General features: G+C 40.8%; 1 non-coding gene across 1 annotated transcript; it reads right to left on the bottom strand.

The window, feature by feature from the left end:
• Positions 1 to 9,311: 9,311 nt before the first annotated feature.
• LOC131222074 (small nucleolar RNA R71) lies at positions 9,312 to 9,418 on the bottom strand. The gene has a single exon (XR_009159782.1). It is a non-coding gene; the product is annotated as a small nucleolar RNA R71 (small nucleolar RNA).
• Positions 9,419 to 10,665: the final 1,247 nt, after the last annotated feature.

Here is a 10,665-nt window from a genome sequence, read left to right as displayed (position 1 = left end):
TACCATCTCACCGCTATCCAATATTACTTGCTGGGGTATTTGCTCACAACATTAATAGCCTATGAAATAACTGGTCTAATCCAGACCATGACATACACTGCTAACCGCATTCGAATAAGGCTCATGAGATATCCTACTTTTTCTCATCTGTTTTAGGACATGTCCTGAGGAAAATTTGAGGAGAGACGCATAGGGAACGCTCTCCGGCTTTACCTGACCCATCACATCCTTGATCAATACCTACACACAAGGTATTCCTCTTATGATTACCAAAGCCTACTCCTCCTTCAGTCTCAATGCCGAGAACCATCTTTACAGCCCTCACAATCCTTCATCCTGAATGTCCCACTTAACTGAGTCTTCAATACATTGATTTCAGACATGTCATAATTGATGATTTACATGTAATCGATTCCTGACTCACCATAAAGGAATCAAACCACTGCCTAGGCGACAGGTCAAAGCACGACCTCCTACAAAGTCTTTTCTCAGCCTCTTTAACTTCAAACCGCTCTAGTTGCTTCATGTAGATCCGCTCTTTACTTTTCCTTGCTGAAGTGCAGACTCTACATCCATCCTTCTACCTCAAGATTACATTGGCCAACCAGCGCCAATCACGAATCTAATAGACACATGCTATACCATCGACGCAAATATCTCTGAGAAGCTGATCCCTTCTCTCTAAGCATAACCATTCGCTACCAACCTCGCCTTGTATGTATGTTGTATCCTCATGAAGATCCACCTGCATCCAACTGCTCTCCGGCCTACTGGAAGCTCCACCCTCTCCCATATGTTGGTCTGGTACAACGAGTCCATCACATCGCCCATAGTCACCTTCCACTTCTCAGCACCAAGCTCATCTAGAGCCATCTAAATAGAAGATGAATCCCTCGCGATATTGGAGTCGTTCATGTACCTCGCCGATATTCTGCGATTATGCTGTGTAATTCTTCTCAAATGTGCTGCTCTACTTGCTCTGTATCCTTGTCTACACATCTCAGCCTTCCTGCCCTGCCCGCTTATGTGGTCATGCCCAACATGCCACACACGTGCAGAGGTGGAATTCGCTACATCCACTGCAGCTCCACCTTTTGAAGTACTCTCGATCAACCTATATAAGTTACCAAGTCGTTGCGCTTTCATGATTACCCGTGCCCCCTTAGAAACCTTAAGAGCACCATCAATACCTGTGTACTTGCATCCTTTTGCCACAAGTACACTAAGAGAAATCAGATTCTGCTTCAAATCAAGAACGTGCTTGACATCAGTCAGGTATGCTCCACCCCATCAAACATCTCAATACGCATCGTACCAACAGCCACAACATTACAGGTACTGTCATTGCCCATAAATACCTGTCCACCATCGCAGTCCTTGTAGCTGGTGAACTAACTCCGATGATGAGTCATGTGAAAAGATGCCCCTGTGTCTAGTATCCACTCGTCCTTACGATCATCGTATGACCGTCTGATAGTAGACACAGACAAAACATTACCATCACATCCACTCAATCCATCTGACGTAGTAACATTGGCCTCCCTGTTTGAAGCCTCAGAATCTTCTCTCTTCGATTTAGAATTTTCACAATTCTTCTTCACATGTCCTTCCTTCCCACAATTCCAGCACTTTACCTTTCCTTTGCCCTTGCCCTTAGATTTGGATCTAAAACCTGAAGAACATGTACCTTGCTCAGAATTTTTGTCCCTCGTAAATAATGCCTCAGTAGATATCCCCATATCGCCGTTTAGCTTTCTCATAGCCTTCCCTTGAAGGGCTGAGATAATGGTGTCGACACTCAGGGTTTTATTCGTTGAGCACATTGTGTCCTTGAATGACTCATAAGACGCCAGAAGAGAATTAAGCAACATATATGCTTATTCTTCATCTTTTATCACTTCCTCCATATCCAGCAATTTGCAAACCAATTTATTAAAGTTAGTAATGTGAGTCTCTAGATCTCCACCCTATATTATCTTGAAGTTATACCACTGCCACTTCAAGTGTAAGATATTTTCAGAGAATTTTTTCGCATAAACATCCTCTAACTTTGCCCATAACTTACCCGCAGTTTTTTCCCTCATGACATTGAGAGAACCTCATCCGTGAGACATAAATGGATCGATGATAAAGCCTTCTTATCAAGAGTCTTCCAATCATCATCAGTCATAGTAGACTTTCGCTCCTCAAGAGCACAGAAATCCACTATGAAAATAAACTACAAGAGAGAGGACTTACCTGATTCGAATAATCTCGAATCTCACCCTCACTACACCCTTTGATAACCCTAGAACCCTTTAGGAATCCTTGGAAAACTTTTAAAAAGCTTTAGAATTACTTAGAATAGCCATAGGTACCCCTATTTATAGTTTAAGAAACTCCACTTACGCACCTCCTTTGGAAAAGTCTGAAAACCGCCTCAAATTTAAACAGTCCGCGCAGGATCTACGTAATCTCGACTAGTCGAGTCGAGGCCTCGACTGGTCGAGGGACCCCCTTGACCAGTCAAGCCATCCCCTCGACTGGTCGAGCATCACGGACACTCAAAATACAAGCTTGCTGGACTTTGAGTTGAGCGGGCCTCGACTAGTCTAGCGGCCCACTCGACCGGTCGAGCCCGCCAAAACAGATTTAAGACATCTTGGTTTCAACAGTACCTACATTAGCTATATACTTGGTGTGTGGTACATCAGCCAATCCACTTCCCAAGCTAGCTAACCATTCCTGACACGCGGCGTGTACCTTTCAGAGCAGTTGAGCCATGGATTGAGAGCAGATTGGATACTGAACACTTCAGTAGCCAAGAGACTACTGAAGTGACGTGGTGAAATAGGAATGGTTGCACGTCAAGAGTCTATTGCCTTACAGTTAATGCTCTTTCCATTGGAGCTCTATTAGGCTTCACTCTCCGTTTGGCAGTGCAAGCACTCGACAACGGAAGGATAAATGCTCTTTCCGTTGGACCATGATGTATGTATTGTATCCACACCACCTATTCATTTCGCGAGATCAGTTTAGGGCATAATCCAAAGAGTGAGAAAGATCCAAATTTCAAGTGCACCCCACCACAGAAAACAATGTGGATTGGACGGTTACCATTAAAACCTCTTTGGGCCATAGAAGCTTTCGATCAAGCTAATATTTATACTTTACCTTATTCCATGTCTTTTTTAACTTATAACAAAGTTAGATCTCAAATAAACATCATGGTTAGCCCTGGAAGGTTTCAATGGTGGCCGTCACCGTCCCACTATTTTTTGTGGAGGGGTCCACTTGAACTTTGGATCTGCTTAATTCTTTGGCTCACTCCCTAAAATGATCTCTCCAAATGGATGGATAGTGTGGATACAACACATACATCATGGTGGGGCCCACAAAACGTGGTGACGTCTCACGAGACTCGCTACCATCTGGTTGAGTAGCTAGCCCGCTTCCCTTCTCTATATAATTTAAAGAATTAAAAATCTCATCCTCTATGAATTACTAAAATACCGTCACACAGGGTATCAAAAGTAGTAACATGTTTAGGTGGCGCCCACAGTGATGTTTTTGATAAATCTATCCCGGCCATCAGTTTTTTTAGATTATGTTAGGACATGGACCTAACAATGATATTGATCCAAACCTCGAGTGGACCACATGGTAGGAAAAGGTGAGGATTGAGCTTCCGCCATTGAAACATTCAAGCGGCCACAAAAGTTTTGGATTATGCTAACGTTTTTATAATTTTAGTTCATCCCTGTAAGAATAACCTCATGAACCAAATGGATGGCATATATAAATCATGGTGGACCCGGGAAATTTTCAATGACATGAATTCCCCCACTTACTGTTTCTAGTCGTACAGCCCACATGAGTTTTAGATCTGCCTCATTGTTGGGCCTACATTATAAGATTATATGGAAAAAAGGATGGACAGAGTGGATTTCTCACAAACATCATGGTGTGCCCCACCTAGCTTGCCATAAGTTCATGCTGAAGGCTTTGGCCGCAATCCGCATCCATTGGAAATGGAAGCCAGTTGGCTACTTAACCAGACCGTAGCGAGTCTGGCTACTTATGTGACGTCACCATGTTCTTTGGGCCCCATCATGATGTATGTGTTGTATCCACACCATCCATCCATTTGGAGATATCATTTTAGAGAGTGAGTCAAAGAATTAGGCTGATCCAAATTTCAAGTGGACCCCATCAGGGAAAAAAGTGGGACAGTAACAGCCACCGTTGAAACCTTCCTGGGGCCAACCATGATGTTTATTTGAGATCCAACTTTTTTATAAGTTAAAAAAGACATGGAATAAGGTAAAGCATAAATATTAGCTTGATCGAAAGCTTCTATGGCCCAAAGAGGTTTTAATGGTAAGTGTTCAATCCCCATTGTTTTCTACGGTGGGGTGCACTTGAAATTTTGGATCATTCTCACTCTTTGGATTATGTCCTAAAGTGATCTCACGAAATGAATGGGCTGTGTGGATCCAATACATACATCATGGTGGCACCCACAGAAAGTGGTGACGTCACTTCAGCAGGGGGGCTAAGAAAAGAAATGACTTGAAAAGCGTTTACCCATATGTGGTCGAGTGCGTGCACTACCAAACGGAGAGAGACGTATAATAGAGTTCTAACGGAAAGAGCATTAATGGTAAGGCAATGGACTCTTGGCATGTTAACAATGCTAGACGCTTCTCTGTCGGATCCACATTATGTGTGTGTTTCATCTCTACCGTCCATCCAATTTTCCAGCTCATTTTAGGACATGAACCCAAAAATTAGGAATATCCAAATCTTAGGTGGACCACACCACAGGGATAAGTGGTGATTAAATGCCTGCAATTAAAAACTTCTTATGGGCCACAAAGTTCTGGATCAAGTTGGCATTGTGTTTTCTCTTCATTAATCGACCATTTGGATGCAAAATAAGCATTACAGTAGCCGCTAGGAAGTTTCTAATGGTGGGCGTTCTATCATCTCTGTTTTCCTATGATGTGGTCCACTAGAGATTTGGATCTACTCTGTTTTTTAGCTTATGCACTGAAATAAAATTAATAATCCAAAATGGATAGACGGCATGGATAAAATAAACATTATAGTGGGCCACTGTCACTTGAAAACCCAACCCAATCAGTCACCACTACAACAAAACTGGCCTTTACCGGCGGTCAAAATTGCTGGCAAAGGCCCAGAAAACCGCCGGCAAAGCCTTTGCCCGTGGTCCAACAACAACCGATAAAGGTGGCGTCGGTAAAGGCTTTACCAACGGTCAGGACCTTTACTGACTGTTATGCTGGCCGTCGGCAGCATAAGTGCCGGCAAAGCACACTCAAAGCACTGGTATGTTCAGTCGGCTTTGTATCTGAAGATGGATCTATTCATTTCATGTACTTATGGCAACAGATTGATAGAGATCATGTAGTGGGTAAATATTCCTTGAGACCCACCAACAACAGATTGATAGAGATATAAACAAGTTCAACATCTGGGCTCAAACTAGCCCAATCAAGGACCATTGAAACTGGTAGGCCTCAAGATTACTATTGTGTTTGTCAAATGCTTCTAAAAGTAAATTATTGTAAGAAAAAAGTAGTGCAACCATCAAATGCCTCTGCAAACTTTAAATGCATAAGACATCTGAACACACCCTAAACACAAGGCTCCAAGCCCTAAACCAACAGTTGTAGTTCCTGTACCAGCATCCACAACAAGTTTTAACAGTTGTTTCTTGCCAAATAAATGCTTTTGTGAAAGGTATTTCACAAGCCGAATCACACCTGCAAGTGAAAAGTCAAAAATCATAATTTTTAGTAATGAAATGGTTCCCTTTACAGGCAAATCCTGCCTAAAAATCACATGGCTACTAGTTTTTCAGGAGATAAGAGACCAACCAGCTAAAAGATGAAGCTGCAAATAGTAGAGAAAGGGACTCGGTTCGTGGAGTTGTAGAGAGAGAAGAGAGAGACGGCGAGAGTCATGGAGTTGTGTTGAGGGTCAAATATTGTATATTAGACCCTAGTTATTACATGATTTTACGAACATAATATTGTTCAATGCCATATTTTAATCGTGTTTGTGTTGCAAGATGAATTTAGGAGCCTAGACTGAAAAAGGGTGCTAAAAGCATGGATTTAATGCTCAGGAATCATGAAGGCAAGGGACAGACTCCAGGGGACCGAGATCGACAATTTTACATGGCCGAGATTCAAGAAAATCATGTTCGTCACACTAAAGAGGCTTGAAAAGTCAGTCAGAATACAAGATCATAGGGTTCCCACTATCCATTGGGTTCAAAACTTCATATATGGCCTGAGGACCATAAATTAACCGTGCACGTCAAAATTCAGACCTTGGATCAATGTTTAAGTAACCCGATGGACAAAATCAGACAATAACCATTAAGAAAGCATCTTGGACATCCTTGGGAGATCGAGACCCAAATTGAACCGATGGAAAGAGCATGAAAAGCAGTGGATATTCGTCAAATTTCACTTCTTTTGGACGGTGCAATAGGGAGAAACGAACCACATACGTCTATAGAAGGGAGAGTGACAAATTTGTAAATAACCAAAACTCTATATGCATGTATGTAAGTACGCTTCAACGTTCCGTATTAACTCATCACAGGTGGATGGTGTGGCCCACTTAGAGTTTGGATTTACTTCATACTTTGACCCATGGGCTTACACATTACTGAGAAAATAATGAGCGGAGTAGATCTCCGAAAATGTCATCAAAAGTGGGCCCCACCTAGTTTTTGAACAAAACTTTTCAAAAGCTGTCTTCTAGCGCAAAACGTCCAGGGACGGATATGCTTGCCGTTGGGTTTTGACATTGGGCCCCACCCATCAGCCATTTCAATGATATGATCGGGACCGTCCATTGTGTCCAGAGGGGGGAGCGTGACCGTCACCTAGGTGTCCGTTTTGTCCCACAAAAGCATTGCAGGTACATGAAGTCTCAAATGTAAGATTGAACGGCAGAGTCTTTGCTGCAAAATCAATCACGTGGGCCACCACGAATCTGATCTAAAACTGATCAAGCCTGATTGATTTTTCGAGGGAAAACAAATGGACGGTGTGGATTTCTTTGATAAGTCATATTATGGGCCCACCAATCATCACCGATGCATAAGAGTTTCTAGAAATTTCTGTTGCGTAAATAAAGTGGGTTTCCGACTCTGTTACAGCAACCACTCCCACCGACTGCTATTATTTATAAAAGGTGACGAGAGCGAAAGAGAAGGCATTCAATTTCCAGGGATGTGGGCAGAGGCAAAGAAAGAGTAGAGTAATATTTATTTAGTTCTTTTTTTCTGTTTCTTTTTAGTATTTCTTTTCAGATGTCGAGCCTAATCATGTTAGGCTAAACCTCTTAACTAGGGCTAAGAGGTGAAGCTTGTAACATAATTGGGACGTTTGCTTGGCTTTGATTCATGTTTTGTTGAACTCTTATGGATTCTTTTATTTATGAAGGTATATGTTTAGTTTTTAATGGTTTGTTGTAACTCTAATTACAATGGATCTGCGATAACTTTAAGTATGTTTTTTCCATTATTAAGATTGTGAAATTAGTAAGACCTGTTGTTCACTATCCTCCCATGGGCATGGTAGGATGACGGAATCCTTCCTAACTTTCACAATTCTCTCATGATTGGCTGTGAGATTGGTAAATTGTTGTTGTTTGTCATAGTCTCTTGGGCATGGTTAGGTGACAGAATCACTTCCAAATCTTCACCACTCTTATCTATTGATGATGAGATCCATGAGAAGTTCAGAGATCTAACAAATCTCTTCTTGTCAATTGAATAGGATATGACTCTGATTCCAGTTGTATCCCTGAATCAATACAAGGTAGCTTCCCAATTTTTACAAGTGGATCCTTGGCACCCTAGTTCCCACCTTTATTTTTACAAGTTTTAGAGTAATTCTTCACCAATATTCTCTCATATTCATTTGATTTAGATTTCATCATAGTTTAGTTCTAGTTCTAGTTAGTTTCAGATTACGTACAGGTTTCAGTCCCTTGGGATTCGACCTCGGTCTCACCGAGTTTATTATTACATCACAACCTTATACTTGGGGAGTGAACAAGTTTTTGCGCCGTTGCCGGGGATTGATGGTTACGATTCTTTGAAATTAATTAGTTTTAGAATTAGTTATTTCCTCTTTTAGAAATTCTTTCCTTTTTAGAAACTAACCCAACTTTTCTGTTTTGTAGGATTCTGAGATAAGTTTCTAAATTGGTAATTTCTTTCTTAGTTTCTTCCTTGCTATTTCTAAATTTGGATTTTTTTTAGCAAGTTTCTAATTCTAACTCTTTTAAAATCTAACTTTGTTTCCTAATTTATTTTTAGAAATTTTCTACTTGTAGACTTTCTGCTCAAAAACTAACTTTCCTATTTTGTAGGCTTTTAAGATAGAAATTTCTAATTCGGTAAGCTCCTTCTCCACTTTCTATTTTCCAGATCTCTTTTAGTAACTTACTTTCTAGTTTACGACTTTCCGAATTTATTTTAGAAATTTTCACTTTCCTTTAGGAATTTCTTCTTTTAGAAACTAGTTTACTTCTATCTTTCTTTTTAAGGATTTTTTAATTTTAGACCTTCTCTTTAGAAACTAACTTGTTTTGTTTTCTTTTGCAGGTTTTTAATTTAGGGACTCCAATTTAGTAACTTCTTTCCAACCCTCTCTTTTTTTCTACATTTTCTTTTCCTTTCTTAAGATTAGGTTTCGAATTAGATTGAGGGCTGTGAGTGTTTCATGCCCAAGTGGGCCCGTGACAACACTCGACGTCTCTTGACTAAAGGAGGATTGGTTGAGGGGATAACTATCCATCGCAGGACTAAACACCACTCGAAATCCCCTTAGTTAATTGAAGTGATGGCTAAAAACCAACCTCTTCTACCTCAACCTAGGGTGGAAGATATTCAGGATGAGAATGAGGTGCATCAAGCACCCCCGCCTCGTACTTTACGAGATTATTTACAACCAGCGAGGCTGAGTACGCCCTCATGCATGGTTTTTTCTGAAAATACAGGACATATGGACATCAAGCCAGGGGTTATCCAACTCCTTCCTAAGTTCCATGGGCTTAAATCTGAAGAACCATATCTACATTTGAAAGAGTTTGATGAGATCATAACCACTTTATATTTTTAAAATGTGTCTAAGGACACAGTCAGGCTGAAACTCTTTCCTTTTTCCTTGAAAGAGAAGGTTAAGACGTGGTTACATTTACTGCGTCCTAGATCCATTGGCACATGAAATGATATGCAGAGGGAATTCATAAAGAAATTTTTTCCATATCATAAAACGATTACCCTTAGAAAAGCAATAATGAACTTCACCCAAAAGGAGGATGAAACATTTTACCAATGTTGGGAAAGGTTCAAGGATTTGGTCAGTTCATGCCCACAACACGGCTTCAAAACGTGGCGCATTACAAATTTTTTCTATGATGGACTGACATCTTCCATGCGCCAAATGGTCGAGACAATGTATAATAGAGAATTCATTAATAAAAATGTCGACGAGGTATGGGATTACCTCGATAGTCTTGCTGAAAAAACACAATCATGAGATTATTACCCAAAATCGAACACTACGTCTAGGCCGAATCAATCTAAGGAGAAAAGGTGAATTGTATCTCTTGAAAGAAGAGAATGATCTCAAGTATAAAGTGACTACACTCATAAGAAAAGTTGAGGCCATGGAAGGAAAGAAGGATAAGGCTAAGGAAAGTGTTTGCAGCATCTGTGATTGCAACATTCATACAACTAAAAATTGTCCTATGACACTTGCCTTTCGAGAAGTGTTGAATGAACAATCCAATATCATAAATACTTATCAAAGACCTTTCAATGGACCGACCTCTAATACATACAATCCTGGTTGGAAACATCATCCAAACTTTAGTTGGAGAAATGGACAAACTGTTACCCCTCAAAGTTTCTTCAATCAAAATCCAAATCAGGGAAAATCTCAAGAAGAATCGGTTCAAAATTCCATGCAAGAGTTGACCCAGGCAATGTGAGACTTTATGCAAAAGATGGATTCACGTATGACAGTTATAGAAAAGGGGATGCTTCCTGCACAACCTCTCCCCAATCCTAAACCACAATATGAGATAAGTAATCCCAGCTCTTTAAATCAAATGGAGCACGCTAAATCCATCACCACTCTTAGGAGTAGGAAGATCATTGATAAAACCCTTCCGATTAGGCCCGAAAAGCCTCAAGAACCAGAAGAGGACAACATGATGGATCTAGTGAGGCCCCACAAAAATTAGAACCGGAATTTTTAGAAAAGCCAGTTGCTCCATTTCCCCAACGGTTGGTCACACCAAAACCTCTCTCTAACTCGCAGGATATTCTAGAGGTGTTGAAACAAGTGAAAGTCAACATTCCTCTACTTGATGCAGTAAAACAAATACTTTTATATGCCAAATTCCTGAAAGACCTATGCACGACCAAACGACGACAGAGTATTCAAAAGAAGATCTTCTTGACCGAGAAAGTGAGTGCCATCCTGAAGCAAGACGTGCCGCAGAAATTCAAAGATCCCGGTAGCCCAACCATATCATGTGTAATCGGGGACTATCGAATTGATCATGCACTTCTTGACTTAAGAGCGAGCGTCAATTTGATTCCCTACTCGGTATACAAACAGTTAG

This window comes from Magnolia sinica, chromosome 12, assembly GCF_029962835.1.
Source record: "Magnolia sinica isolate HGM2019 chromosome 12, MsV1, whole genome shotgun sequence".
NCBI lineage: Eukaryota > Viridiplantae > Streptophyta > Magnoliopsida > Magnoliales > Magnoliaceae > Magnolia > Magnolia sinica.
The sequence above is the reverse complement of the archived record's forward strand: the minus strand, read 5'-3'. Positions and strand labels throughout refer to the sequence as shown.